The 15,313-nt window shown below is 34.7% G+C and overlaps 1 protein-coding gene across 4 annotated transcripts in view; it reads left to right on the top strand.

The window, feature by feature from the left end:
* Window positions 1–15,313, top strand: part of CARF (calcium responsive transcription factor) — a 37,077-nt gene that overhangs the window by 1,871 nt on the left and 19,893 nt on the right. For 3 of the 4 annotated variants that reach the window (XM_039257398.1, XM_039257399.1, XM_039257401.1), the window contains exons 2-3: window positions 1,987–2,147; window positions 8,678–8,796. The gene's annotated coding sequence lies outside the window, so the exon portion shown is untranslated. The remainder of the gene's footprint in view (window positions 1–1,986; window positions 2,148–8,677; window positions 8,797–15,313) is intronic. The other variant, XM_039257400.1, reaches the window with a different exon arrangement.

The raw sequence follows: 15,313 nt of genomic DNA, 5'->3' as shown, positions 1-15,313 counted from the left end.
TTCATTTGAGACCTTCCTTTGGTTAAGGAAAACTATAAATGTTCTCAAAGCAACTAAACCTCCACTCTGGTGGGTTTGGTGTTTTGTCAGTAGTGACTCATATCATATTTGGTGTTTCCTCCATGTAGTAAGTACTTAGGGTAGTTAATGCTTTTACTTTGAGTGTTTTTCTTAGAACATTAACTTCAAGCTTTTTGTTCTTGATTTCCTACATGATTCATTTACTGTGGTCCTTGTGAAGACATATTATTATCTGGAAAATCACAGCTTGGAAGATATGTGTCTATTATAGGTTTCTTTTTTTCTACATATAATGGCATGGTATGGTATGATCTGAAGACTATGTATGGACTTTGCAGTGCAATTTGTTTTTTGGGTTTTTTTCCAACTTAGTTTTGAATTTGAGCTCTAATGCTTTCTGTGATTTTAGGCAAGTTACTTGACAGCTTTGGCTTTTTTCTCTATAGAGTTAAAGATCCACCTCTTATTGTGAGGATTAAATGAAATAATCTGTATAGGTTTCGATGTCAAAAAGCATAGAGGTCAAAAAAGGTATGTAGTTACAGGGTAAGAAGTGAGTAGAAACCAAGATTATAGGGAAGTTTATAAAAGAGGGCAAACCTTAGATAAAAGAGACATTGTGAACACTAGCTTTAAATTTGTTTAAGTGAAAAGTTAAAATAGGTTATTGTTTATATTTATATATATTCAAAACTTTGACTTAATACATTATAACTTTCCAAACCCACCTTTAAGAAAATAAATTGTTCTGTCAAATATTTGTGAACTAGGAGTCTTGATTTAAATTTTGACACCACTGATTCATAGTAATTTTGTATACATCATAAAAGGAACATTGTGTCGTTTACTTTAAAAGATAAGAGTAATTTTATTTTCAAAAGTACTTTTGAGCAACTTTTTTAGATGTTAATAAGTTATGAGATCTGGCACTGATATTGAATATATTTCAAGATCCTTTAAGTCTTAGGATACTAACAAGGTACCTAGAATTAGGAGGATCTTTTAAGACTAAAATTGGTTTCATCCTTCCGTTAGTCTGTTTGGGAATTTACTCTGAGGTCATTGGTTTTAACAGATTCATTTTACTACATAAAAGTCTGTAGAGGAAACTCAGCAAAATAATCAGATATTAAGACAGAATTACCTCTAATGTTTTGAATAAAATTGCTGTTGAACAAAATCAAAGCAACAATAGCCCAAATAAGGTCCACAGATTTATGAGTGACTGCAGTCTGAATAGTCAGTCTTTTCCTTTCTGCCATGCATTCAATATTTATAAACAATAAAATTTCTTTTTTCCCTATAAAGCATCAAACTTGTAATTTAACAGTTTCTTCCTAATCTTTGCTTTTGATATAAGGTAAAATCCACTTTTCTAACATGATGTGAAACATGCTAGAAAGCCACTTGCTAGCAAAATGTAATGCTTTAGTGTGTGCTGTGAATTCCAGTCATTAACTGTGTACACATGTAATATTTTCATCTTTTTGTTTTTGGTTTTTTTTTTTTTAATGTAATCCCAATACTACTTGCTTAAGAACTCACCTTGTCAAATCAATTCCATGATTTTACAGAGGGTGTAGTTTGAGGAGGGGAACCTTTATTCTCAAGCTTTTATGGTTCCAGAAAGTGCCCTGTTAGTAAATATTTCATGGGAGAAATGCAATTTCCTAGGGAGGTCTTTGTTTTAGTAGTAGGTATAGAATGTGAGTTAAAACAAAACCTTCGTCCAAATCCCTAATTTTAGATAAGGAAGCTGAATCACAGGTTAAGTCACCTATCCCTGGACACATGCTGTTATCTGTAAAGTCAGTCCTGATCTTTAGTTTTCTTCAGCTGAGCCAGTTGATGGTTCTGTACTGTGTTGGTAACAGCTCTTTTATAGTAAAACCTGCATAGCAAAATCGAGTAGTTTTCTTTATGTGTTGGAAAAGAAAATATACATTGAATACCTTCTCATTACAGAAAAAATGCTGCTGTGAAGACATAATTATATCTCTCACACAAATGAAGCCTATTATGATTTAGTGCCCCCAAAAGGAAGAACTTCAGTGGACAAGAAAGGGTATTTCTGGGAATAGTAGAATGCTTGAGACCTGAGTTTAAGCTTGAGATATTGCCTGAAGGTAACACCTTTATTTTCAACTTAATTGAAAGTAACAGCTCTATAAAAGTTTTTACCAGTCACATATTAATGAAAACTCAAATTGCACTTTCTATTTGGGTCTTCATTCTATTTGTGTTTACCAGTTGGAAGAAAGCATTTTATACCTAGCTACTTGGTATCTTCATCCTTAAAAACTTCACTTTGACATAGTTTATTGAAAGCTATGGATAATAATTTCTAGCATGTACTGACTTTGAGATTAGATGAGAAAATAAGTCACCCTGCAATTGTCAGCATTGAAAAGTATAATGCAAAGTGATGGAGCAATTAAGGAAGGAAGGAGTAATACTTTTTACTTCAGTCAAATTTTGTCTTTTGAAAAGGATATCTGTAACATAGAAATGTACTTTCAACCTCTGGTTCAATAGTACGTTAGTAAATAGATACTGAAACCCATTTTTCCATATAGAAACTACTTTAGTATTTTCCCAATGTAACACAAAAAAAACTTATTTAACCTCTCGTGTAAACATACATCCTGAAAGGAAAATCTTGAGTTTTGAATTCCCAAAAGACAGTAGAAAAAGAAATTATCTTTGGCAAAACCCAGTGTGAGCAAAGTCCTGAAGTAGGTGGTTTATGTTTGACAGTGTTCCTCTGTTAAGAACATCCATCCCCACCACCATCCTGTCCTTTTCATTGCAGCATTTCGCTCAGGCCTTTGCCAAGTCGCTTTTACATGTTCTGAGCTTAAAGTGTACTTGCTTTCTCATCTCCAAATTAACCTTTGCAGAGAAGCTGTTCTTAACTTTTCTTAAAGGAAAAAAAGCTGCCTTATATAAATTTACACAAATTTGTTTATGACTAATACTCTGTCCACAGTTTTTTCTTTTTAAGAGAAAATGCTTATTAATTCCAATGAAAATTTCAGCTAGGGTAAGAGAAAGTAAATAAAATGAAAAATAGTTTAGGCTAATAGGGATACTTTGTAATGGGATCAGGGCAGCTATTAGGAAACTGGGAGTAAGTTTTTAGAATTCTTTCCCCTAAACTATTTGCACTTTGCACTTCTTCCCAAGCTCCACTTTTGAATCTGTTTGCAGAATGTTTTCTCAGTGACTGCGGTGCCTGCAAGATTAGAAGTCTAGCTTTTTCATGGGATCAGAGATGTTTAGAATATTTGCAGGAGGGCTTTGGAGCTTTAGGGACTTACTCTAATTGAATTTCAACCAGGAAAAGTTGAGAACAATAATGAACAAAGAATTTCTTTTAGCATCTAGAATTTGCTAATCTATTAGAAAAAAGGAAAAAGATTGAAAGCCATGACCAATGAAGGAAGGAGGGAGTTTGTTACCTTGAAAGAGTTCCTATTGTAATAATAGAGTGGGCTTTTGGGTTAGCACCTGTAGGCTTGAGTCCATGCTCAGGCACTTAATGTATTTGTACTCTTGGGGAAGTTACTTAATTGCCTGAGTCTTTTTTCCGTACATGTAAATTGGACCAAGTAACTGAATCACAGGGTTGTTGAAAGGATTATATAAAATGACAGAAAACACTTAGCATAGTGCTTAATAATTGATAACCTTATAACCTTGAGCAGTGAGCCTCAATTTCTGTAAAATGGTGATAATAGGTTTTACATCACAGAATAGTAGAGTGATTATTAATAATCCTAGCTAGTAATTATTAAGTATAATAAGCATTCAACAAATTTTATTGCTATGACAAATTCATAATCTTCATCTATTTTGTCACTGACAGTGCTTTATATTTAAACTCAAAAAACTTAAAAATATTTCTTAATATTGATGTTATCATGTTTAGCCAGTAAATATTTCAGTATATTTAATTTGCTTTAAAAAATTAAATTGTTTTCTGGACAGCAGTTATTTCAGTTTTAATACATCTCTCAGTAGGACTTCATTTTCAGTTGAATCTAACTTTATAAGAATTTTTTTTGAATAGTATTCTTTTTTTTTCTATTCTGTACCTTGAAAGTCAATCAGTAAACAATAAATGAATTTTAAACATTATCAGTTTAATCAACTGTTAAAATCTTAGAACTGGTTGGGATCTTAAGGATCACCAATACTGACTCTTCGTTTTAAAGAACTAGAAATTGAAGTTTAGAAAAGTTCAGTTTGGATATTTTTTTTTAATCAAATCTAGACTGACTCCGTGTACTCTACTATATTTACGAAATGTATAAATTTTTAAACTAAATAATACTGAAATGAGAGTCTATTAGGTATCTAAAAGTGTAAATTTTTAAAAATTTTCAAAGTCTGTATAAACAAGTGTATTTAAAAGTTTAATATTGGGGCACCTGGGTAGCTCAGTTGTTTGAGCATCCGATATTGGTTTAGGTTATCATCTCATAGTTTGTGAGTTAAAGCCCTGCATTGGCTCACTGCTGTCAGTGCAGAGCCCGCTTCAAATCTTTGCTTCCCCTCTCTCTCTCTGTTCTTCCCCTGCTCATGTTCTCTCTCTCAAAAATAAAACTTAAGGGGCGCCTGGGTGGCTTAGTCGGTTGAGCGTCCAACTTTCGCTTAGGTCATGATCTCGCAGTTTGTGGGTTCGAGCCCCGCGTCGGGCTCTGTGCTGACTGCCAGCCCAGAGCCTGGAGCCTGTTTCAGAGTCTGTGACTCCCTCTCTCTCTGACCCTCCCCTGCTCACGCTGTCTCTCTCTCTCTNTCCCTCTCTCTCTGACCCTCCCCTGCTCACGCTGTCTCTCTCTCTCTCTCCTAGAAATAAATAAAACATTAAAAAAAATTAAAAAAAATTAAAAAAAAAAACTTAAAAAGTTTCATACTAAACCCAGATAAGTTTTGATTACATCAATTAGATGACTGATGTTTAGCAGATTTTTGCCCTAAAGAACTAATGGATTTGGGATACCTAGGTTGCTCTGTCCAACTCTTGATTTCGGCTCAGGTCATGATCTTGCAGTTCCAGGGCTCAAGCCCTGCATTGGACTCCCCGCTGAAAGCACAAAGCCTGGGATTCTTTCTCTCCCAATCTGCCCCTCCCTGCTTGCATATATGCATGTACACCCTTTCTTTCTCTCTCTCAAAATGAGGTTAAAAAAAAAACATTAAAAAAAGAACCACTGAGTTTATATTTAGATAGGTGAAATTTTGGCCTTTATTTGCATAATTATAGGCAGTAAAAACTATTTATTTATTGATTTTTTAATGTTTATTCATTTGAGAGAGAGAGACAGAGCACGAGCAGGGGAGGGACTGAGGAAGAGGGAGACAGAATCCGAAGCAGGCTCCAGGCTCTGAGCTGTCAGCACAGAGCTGGATGCAGGACTCGAAATACGAACTGTGTGATCAGGACCTAAGCTGAAGTCAGATGCTTAACCGACTGAGCCACTCAGGCTTCCCTAAAAATTATTGAACACTGAGCAGTGTATTGGGAACTGCATGATATCCTTTGCATACATTATTTTATTTAATCTTTATAACAGCCCTGTGAAGTAGATGAATATTATTTCCATTTTGCAGATGGGAAAACTAAAGCTTAGAGTGGTTAACTAATTTGACAAGCATAAAGCTGAAATTGAAACTCATGCGATATAAATACAGAATAGTTCAACTATCTTATACAGTTTTATTGACAAAATTCTCTAAGTTATTTGTTTTTTTTTAATGTTTTATTTATTTTTGAGATAGAGATAGAGACAGTGTGATCAGGGGAGGGTCAGAGAGAGAGGAAGATATAGAATCTGAAGAGAGCCGCTTAACTGACCGAGCCACCCAGGTGCCCCTCTAAATTTTTATTAAAATTTTAATGAAAAAATAATATATTTTCTTATATATCCTAATTCCAACATTGTCCAAATTGTGGTAACTTAACATAAAGTTTCAAGATAATTTTGGAATTCATGTACTGTTATTTGTTATTGACTTTACAGTGATTCTGCTTTTTTTTTTTTTAACTAAAGGACTTTTTTTTTTTCATAGTTTCAGATTTAGAGAAAAATCAAGCAGAGAATACAAAGATTCCATATTCTTATACCCCCCACTTCTTTCCTTTGCCTGCTAGCACACAGTTGTCTCTGTTGTTAACATTTTATATTAGGGTGGTACATTTCTTTCTTTTTTTAAAATATTTATTTGTTTTGGGGGACTTGAACTCACAACCCTGAAATCAAGAGTTTCATGCTCCACCAATTGAGCCAGCCAGGCACCTTTAGAGTGATCTATTTCATAAAGTTAATGAACCAATATTGACACATTATTATGAACAGAAGTCTAGTTTTCATTAAGGTTTGCTATTTGTGTTGTATAGTTTTACAGATTTTGACAAAATCCACTTCAAAATGTTGTGTATCCACCATCAGAATTGTTTCATCACAATGAAAATCTCTCAACCTCTGGCAACTGTTGATGTTACTGTGTCCATAGTTTTGCCTTTTCAAGAATGTCATATATTTGGGGTACCTGGGTGGTTCAGTCATTTGAACATCCTACTCTTGATTTTGGCTAAGGTCATGATCTCAAGGTTTGTGAGTTCAAGCCCCATATTGGACTGACAGTGCAGAGCCTGCTTGGGATTCTTTCTTTCCCTCCCTCTCTGCCCTTCCCCTGCTCATGTGCTTTTTCTCTCAAAATAAATAAACTTAAAAAAATTTTTTTAAATGTCATATATTTAGAATCATATAGTCTATAGCCTTTTCAGAGTGGCTTCTTTCACTTATCAGTATGCGTTTAAGGTTTCTTCTTATCTTTTGTGGCTTAATAGCTTATTTTTTTAAAGTATAGTTGACATACAATAGCAGTTTCAGGTGTATAGCCTAGTAATTTAACAAAAGCACTGTGAAATGCTTACTGTGATAAATGTAGGTACCATCTGTCATCATAAATAAAAAGTTATTACAATATTAATGACTATATTCTTTGTGCTGTACTTTTTATCCTCATGACTTTTTGTGTGTGTGTGACTTGTTGTATAACTGGAAGTTTGTATCTTCTAATTCCACATATAAGAAAAGTCGTGTGGTATTTGCCTTTCTCTAGCTAGCTGTATATCTTCTTTAGTAAAGTGTTTAATTCAAATATTTTGGCCACTTTTTATTGGGTTGTTGTTTTATAATTAGGTTGGAACAGCTCTTTACAGAGTTGGGATATAAATTCCTTTATCAGGCATATGTTTTGCAAATATTTTCTCCCAAACTGTCATGAGCAAAAGTTTTTAATGAAGTTTTGATGAAGTCCAATTTGTAGACTTATAGTTCATGCTTTTTGAGTCATTTTTAAGATATCTTTGCCAAATCCAGGCACCTGGGTGGCTTGGTTGGTTAGGTGTCCAACTCTTGATCTCGGCTAAGGTCATGGTCTCGTGGTTCGTGGGTTCAAGCCCCACATCTGTCAGTACAGAGCCTGCTTGGGATTCTCTGTCTCTGTCTCTCTCAAAAATAAGTAAAAAAACTTAAAAAAAAAAAAGATATCTTCGTTAAACCCGTGGTCATAAAGATTTTCTCATATGTTTTCTTCTAGAAGTTTTATAGTCTTACAAGCCATGATCTGTTTCAAGTTAATTTTTTTATATGATTTGAGGTAAGGGTCAAGGTTTATTGTTTTGCATATAGCTATTGTTTTAGCTGCATTTGTTGAAAAGACTGTTCTTTTCTCTTAAATACCTTGGGATCTTTATCAGAAAGCAATTGACTATATACATGGAGGTCTGTTTCTGGATTCTTCTATCCCATTGATCTACTTGTCTGTCTTTTTTTTTTTTATATTTTTAAAAAGTTTAAGATTTATTTTTGAGAGACAGAGTGTGAGCAGGGGAGGGGCAGAGAGAGAGGGAGACACAGAATCCAAAGCAGGCTCCAGGCTCTGAGCTGTCAACACAGCTTTGTGAGCTCAAACTCAAAAACCGCAAGATCATGACCTGAGCTAAAGTTGGCCGCCCAACCAACTGAGCCACCCAGGCACCCATATTTGTCTGTCTTTAATACCATACTATCTTGGGTATTCTAGCTTCATCACAAGTCTTGAAATCAGGTAGAATTCCAATTCTGTTGCTCTTTTCCAAAGCTGTTTTGACTATCTTAACCTTTGACTTTTCATATGAATTTTAGAATCAGTTTGTCAATTAAAAAAAAGTCCTACTGGGATTGGGATTGTAGGCAACTGATTTTAGATCAGTATGGTTATTTTAACAATATTGAGTCATACATTCCATAAACACAGTATGTAACTTTCATCCTTTTAGGTCTTCTTTAATTTCTCCCATCTAGGTTTTGTAGTCTTCAGTGCATAGATCTTGCATATATTTTGTTAACTTTAGCCCTAAAATTTTTATATTTTTTATTCCATTGTGCTATTTTATGCAGTTGGTATCATACTGTATTTACACGAAATTCTACTCTAAACTTAGTTTCCACACTGGATTTACTAAAAGCCAATGACATCCTTCATTTGATGAGATGCATTATTTTTATTATATATTGCTGGATTTTTTTCACTGAGATTTTATTTAAGGTTTTAATATTTATATGTTTATGATTGTTTTAAAATAGCCTTTTTTTCTCTTTAGATATGGTGAGATCAACATATCAGGAGATGACTGCCACTGAAAATTAAGATAGTTTATCACTCACAGTTCCAGAGAGGAGGGGAGGCATGCCACATAAGACCGCACAAGAGAAAATCAAGGTCAGTAGCAGGCACAGAGAGAGAAGATGAGACGATATCAAATCCTGGACATCATCACATGACACAATTTCATCTACAATATCATTCACATATACCGCTAAAAATACACCAAAAATTTTTTTAGTAAATCTCTAATCCATATTCATATTTTCCTGACTGCCATACACACATAACACACACACACACACACATACACGTATATACTTACATATGTATATATTTTTTTCTTTTTGGTAATAAATGTAAAAAGCTGAGGTGAAATTCATAAAACTTAAAATTAATCATTTTTAGATGAACAATTTAGTGGCATTTTCTACCTTCACAGTATTGTGTAAATACCACCTCTATCTCATTCCAAAATATTTTCATCAACCCAAAATAAATCCTTGTGCCTAATTGGCAGTTTTTCCCTATTCTCCCCCACCCCCAGGCCTTTGGCATCCACCAACCTGCTTTCTGTTTGGATGGATTTACCCATTCTGATATTTTATATAAATGGAATCATGTAATGTATGACAGTTTGTTTGTGTCTGACTTCTATCACTTAGTATAATGTTTTTGAGGTTCATCTATATTTTAGCATGTATCAGTAATTCATTCCTTTTTATGGCTGACTACCGTTTATATGGATATAGCATATTTTGTTTATTCATCAGCTGATGAAAATTAGAGCTGTTTCCACTTTTGATTTTTTTTTCATTAGAGTAGTTTCCACTTTTGATTCTTTTTTTTTCATTAAAAATTTTTTTAAATGTTTTTATTTATTTCTGAGAGAGCAAGAGACTGCGTGAGCAGGGCAGGGTCAGAGAGAGAGGGAGATACAGAATCTGAAGCAGGCTCCAGGCTCTGAGCTAGCTGTCAGCACAGAACCCCATGCAGGGCTCGAACCCATGAACTATGAGATCATGACCTGAGCCAAAGTTGGATGCTTAACCAACTGAGCCACCCAGGTGTCCCTTTTCATTTTTTAACATTTATTCATTTGAAAGAAACAGAGCCCCCCTCTGCCCCTCTCCCCTACTTCTACACATTTTCTCTCTCTCTCAAATACAATACAATACAATAAAATTAATATAGTTATCCTAGTGGGTATCAACTGGTATCTCATTGTTGCTTTGATTTGCATAATCCTGATGGCTAGTGACCATAAACATCTTTTTTTTAAATGTTTATTTATTTTTGAGAAAGAGGGAGAGCAAGCATGGGGGAAGCATGGGGGGGAAGCATGGGGAAGGGGCAGAGAGAGAAGGGGACAGAAGATCTGAAGTGGGCTCTAAGCTGTCAGCAAGCAAGCCTGATGTAAGGCTTGAACCCATGAACCACAAGATCATGACTCAAGGACGATTAACCTACTGAGCCACCCAGTCGGTTAAGCATCCGACTTCTGCTCAAGTCATATCTCCCAGTCTGTGAGTTTGAGCCCTACATCAGGCTCTATGCTGACAGCTCAGAGCTGAGAGCCTGCTTCTGATTCTGTGCCTGCCCCCCTCTCTGTCCCTTCCCTGCTTGCACTCTGTTTCTCTCTCTCAGAAATAAACAAACATTAAAAAATATCTTTTTAATATGTTTGTTGGCCATTTTTGTCTTTTTTGGAGAATATCTATTCAACTCCTTTGCACTTTTTTTAACAGGGGTATTGTTGGTTGTTTTATTTTGAGTTATAGGCTAGTTGTAGGAGTTCTTTACGTATTCTTTATATATTCTGGACCTTACTAGATACTTGATTTGCACATATTTTCTCCCATCTGTGGGTTGTCTTTTCATTCTTGTCATGGTGTCCTTTGCACAAGAGTTTTTATTTTGATAAGTGTCCAATTTATTTTTCTTTTGATTCTAGTTTTTTGGTGTTACATCTAAGGAACCATTGCCAAATCCAAGGTCATGAAGATTTACCTTTTTCTTCTAAGAATTTTATGGTTTTAACTCTTATATTTAGGTTATTGATCTAATTTTGGTTATTTTTTATATATACTATGAGGTAAGGATTCATCTTCATTATTTTGCATGTGCATATTGATTTGTCCCAGTACCAATTGTTGAAGAAGACTATTCATTTCTCATTGTTGAAATTTTTTGACTATAGATGTTTTGAGTGTATTTATGGACTCTCAATTCTATTCCATTGATCTCCATGTTTACCTGTAAGTCAGTACCACGTTCTCTTGAGCACTGTAGCTTTGTAGTAAGTTTTGAAACTCTGAAAATGAGTCTTCCAATTTTGTTCTTTTTCAAGATTATTATGACAATTTGGGTTCCTTGTAATTCTGTGTGAATTTGGCTTTTCCACGACTCAGAAAAAGGGCACTAGGATTTTGATAAAGATTGCATTCAATCTAAAATTTTTTTTAATATTTTATTTATTTCTGAGAGAGAGAGAGAGGCAGCATGAGCAGGGGAGGGTCAGAAAGAGAGGGAGATAAAGAATCCGAAGCAGGCTCCAGGCTCTGAGCTAGCTGTCAGCACAGAGCCCGACACGGGACTCAAACCCACGAACCATGAGATCATGACCTGAGCTGAAGTCAGACGCTTAACCGACTGAGCCACCCAGGCGCCCTTCAATCTATAGATTACTTTGGGAAGTATTACCGTTTTAACAATATTCATGTCTTCTAATTGCAGAAACACAGTATGTCTTTCCATTTATTTAGATCTTCTTTAATTTTTTTCAGCAATATTTTTTAGTGTTAGTAAACAAGCCTTACACTTCCTTAAATTTATTCATAAGTATTTTATTCTTATCAATGCAATTGCAAATGAACAGTTTTCTTAATTTCATTTTTGGATTGTTCATTGCTGGTATATAAAAAACACAACTGAGTTTTGCATCTTGATCTTATATACTGTGACTTTGTTGAATTTATTAACTCTGGTAGTGTTTTTGTGGATTTTTCAGGATTTTCTGTACATGAGACCATATGCAAATAGAGGTAGTAATACTTCTGTTCTTAGTATTTTCTCATAATCTTTTTAATTTCTGTAAGGTTTTATAGTAATGTCCCCCCATTTTGATTTCTGCTTTTCATTATTTGTATCCTCCTCCTTCTTCTTCTTCTTCTTTTTTTTTTTTGGTCAGTCTAGGTAAAAGTTTGTCAAATTTTGTCAATATTTTTGGAGAGCCTACTTTTAGATTTTGAGATTTTTCCCCTTTTTTAAATTATTTTTTCATTTTTTATACAAGCATTACTGCTTTAAATTTCCCTCTGAGCACTGTTTTCCCTGCATTCCATAAGTTTTGATATACTGTGTTTATCTGTCATCACCCCCTCCTCAATTACATATATTTTATTTAGTTCTACATATATTTTATTTTGTTCTTTAGTATTTTATTTCTATTCTTAAAGCACACATACACAGAATTGTAATAATATTATTGTTATTTATATAGACAGTGTTTATTTAGATTTTTCAGAGTTATTAATTTACTAGTTTACCAGTATTCTGACATCTTAGGACTTCCTTCTCGTATCATTTTTGTTATTTGTATTCTTTAGAAATTTCTTACATCTAGGATACTTGTTATAAACTCTTAGTTTTTTTAATTTTTCTTTTTTAAAAAATGTTTTATTTATTTTTGAGAGCAAGAGGCAGAGCACAAGCAAGGAAGGGGCAGGGAGAGAGAGGAAGAAACAGAACCCGAAGCAGGCTCCAGGCTCTGAGCTGTCAGCACAGAGTCTGATGGCCAAGCTTGAACCCAGGAATCGTGAAATCATGACCTGAGCTGAAGTAGAACACTTAACTGACTTGAGCCACCAGGTGCCCCTTCTCTCAGTTTTTTTTTTTTTTTTAATCTTAAAGTATCTTTCTCTTCCCTTATTTTGTGAAAAAATAGTTTTGAACATATATAATCATATACTGATAATTGCTTTTTTTTTTTTTTTAATTCCCATGACTTCTACCATTGTTGCTACTGAGTAGTCTGCTTTCTATTTAAGTCAGTACTCGTCAGTACTCTGTGGGTGATCCTATCTCTCTGGCTGCATTTTAATTTTTTTTTAATGTTTATTTATGAGAGAGAGAGCAGAGAGGGGCAGAGAGAAAGAGAGAGGGAGAGAGACAGACAGACAGACATAGAATCCGAAGCAGGCTCCAGGCTCCTAGCTCTCAGCACAGAGCCCCATGCAGGGCTCGAACTCAATGAACCGTGAGATCATGATCTGAGCCAAAGTTGGACACCTAATTAACAGAGCCACCCAGGCACTCTATCTCTCTGGCTACGTTTTAGATTTGCCTTCTTTTTAAAATTTTGTGTCTTCACTACACTGGGTATGGATTTCTTTTGGTACATTTTGTGCTTCATCTGTGGATTCATGTATTCAGTTTTGAAAAATTGATAGTCACTATTCCTTCAAATATTCTCTGACCCATTTTCTCTTTTCTGTTCTTTGGAGACTTCAATGATAAATATGCTATTCTTATTCTATTTTTCCTAGTTTTAAGTCTCTTCTGTTTTTATCTTCTGTATTTCCTATATTGCTTTCTGAGTAATTTTTTAAAAATCTGCCTTCTAGTTTAGTAGTTCTTTCTTCTGTATCTAACCTTCTATTTAATGTACTCAACTTACATTTTTTATTTCTGAAAGTTCTATTTGATTCTCTTTCAGATTAAACTTTACAGTCTCTTGTTGTCTGTTTATTCCTGTGATTCACTCATGTTTATTTCTTTGAACATTAAATGATAACTTTATATTCACTATTAGATGGTCCCAATACTTGAAGTCTATAGGGAGTGTCTGGTGGTTTTGGCACTCTGATGATAAGCTTATATTTAATATTAATGTGAAAAGAAACTAATGCTTTAATTGGGTTTGTGTTCCTCCAAATAATAGCTCTATTTGTTTGTACTAGAAGCCAGGCTAAACTATTGTCTCAAGACCTTTCAGGTTCCCAGTCCTATTCTGGGAGTTTTTAAGTTCTCCTTCCCTAGGAGCTGCTTATCTAAGCTTGGGTTTCCCAGCCATAAAACCTGTTTATTAGCACTGCTCCTGCAGAAATTTTCCTCTTTGCTTATACTTATCACTTGGGTTTTAGCTCACAGCTTTTGCTTTTTGTTTTGGAGAGGGAAGGGGCATAAGGGAGGAGAGGGAGTGACCTTTGATTTTTGTTACTTCCTGTAGTAGCTGCCTGTAGCACAAAATACTTTGTTTTAGATCAACTTTGTATTTTTTTGTTTTCTAGCAAGAGAGCCTTCTATTATCTAATCTGTCATATTGCCATTGGTGGAGCTTTCTTTTTATTTTTTAAACCATCTATAAAACATATTATTCCAAAGTTTTATGTATATCATGTAAAAAATTCAAAACAGAACCAGAACATTATAAGATTGCTCTTACTTGAGAGGTAATTACAAGTTTTTGAAATTTTTGTAATGAGTTAAATTAGAACATGTCATAATTTAAAATCTTAAGAGAAGCAATTTTAGATATTTTGTAGTTATATATTAAAAATAAGACTGATTTTTAGCCTATTACATTTTATATTTGAGTGGAACTATTTATAATATTTTGGAAATATGAAATGACAAACCTTGTAGATTTTCTCAAATGTTTAATTTTACAATACATATGTGGATGCTATCACAGAAATAAGTTTTCACTGTGTTCAAATATATACCAACAAGTCTCAACTGCAAGGTATAAATTTGTCTTTGTTTTTAAAGAGAACATTTTTAAAAAGTTTTTGTTTACTCGAGGAGAGAGAGAGAGTGTGTGTGGGAGTGGGGTGCAGAGAGAGAATTCTAAACAGGCTCCACACTGTCAGCATGGAGTCCAGCTCAGAGCTCCAACCCACGAATTGACTGAATCACCCAGGTGCCCCACAGGTATAATTTTAAATTAGGGTTTAGGATGATTGAATTATTATATATCCTGCTGGTTATGGTGGTTACATGTGTTAAAATCCATAGAACTACACACCAAGAAAATAAATAGAAAAAGAAAAGTTCAATTTAATGCATGTTAATTTAAAAATAAAATCTTAAGGGGTACATAGGTGGCTTAGTTGGTTAAGTATCCGACTTTGGCTCAGGTCATGATCTCACAGTTTATGGGTTTGAGCCCCACATCGGGCTCTGTGCTGACAGCTCAGAGCCTGGAGCCTGCTTTGGATTCTGTGTCTCCCTCTCTCTCTACCCCTCCCCGGCTCACACACTGTCTTTCTCACTCAAAAGAAATAAATGTAATAAAAAAATTAACAAATTTTGAGGGGTCACCTGGTGGCTTAGAGCTTCAAACTCTTTGATTTCCGCTCAGGTCATAATCCATCTCATATTTTGTGGGATCAAGCCCTACATTGGAATCTGAGCTGACAGTGTGGAGCCTGCTTGAAATTCTCTCTCCCTCTCTCTTTACTCCTCCCCCACTTGCTCTCTCTCTCTTTCTTTCAAAAATAACTAAACATTTAAAATCAGAACTTTTGGGGTACTTGGGTGACTCAGTCAGTTAAGCATCTGACTTCAGCTCAGGTCATGAATTCCAGCTCCACATTGCGCTCTGTGCTGACAGTGCAGAGCCTGCTTGGGA

Source organism: Hyaena hyaena, unplaced genomic scaffold (genome assembly GCF_003009895.1).
Source record: "Hyaena hyaena isolate Hyena2069 unplaced genomic scaffold, ASM300989v1 scaffold_615, whole genome shotgun sequence".
Lineage (NCBI taxonomy): Eukaryota > Metazoa > Chordata > Mammalia > Carnivora > Hyaenidae > Hyaena > Hyaena hyaena.
The sequence above is the reverse complement of the archived record's forward strand: the minus strand, read 5'-3'. Positions and strand labels throughout refer to the sequence as shown.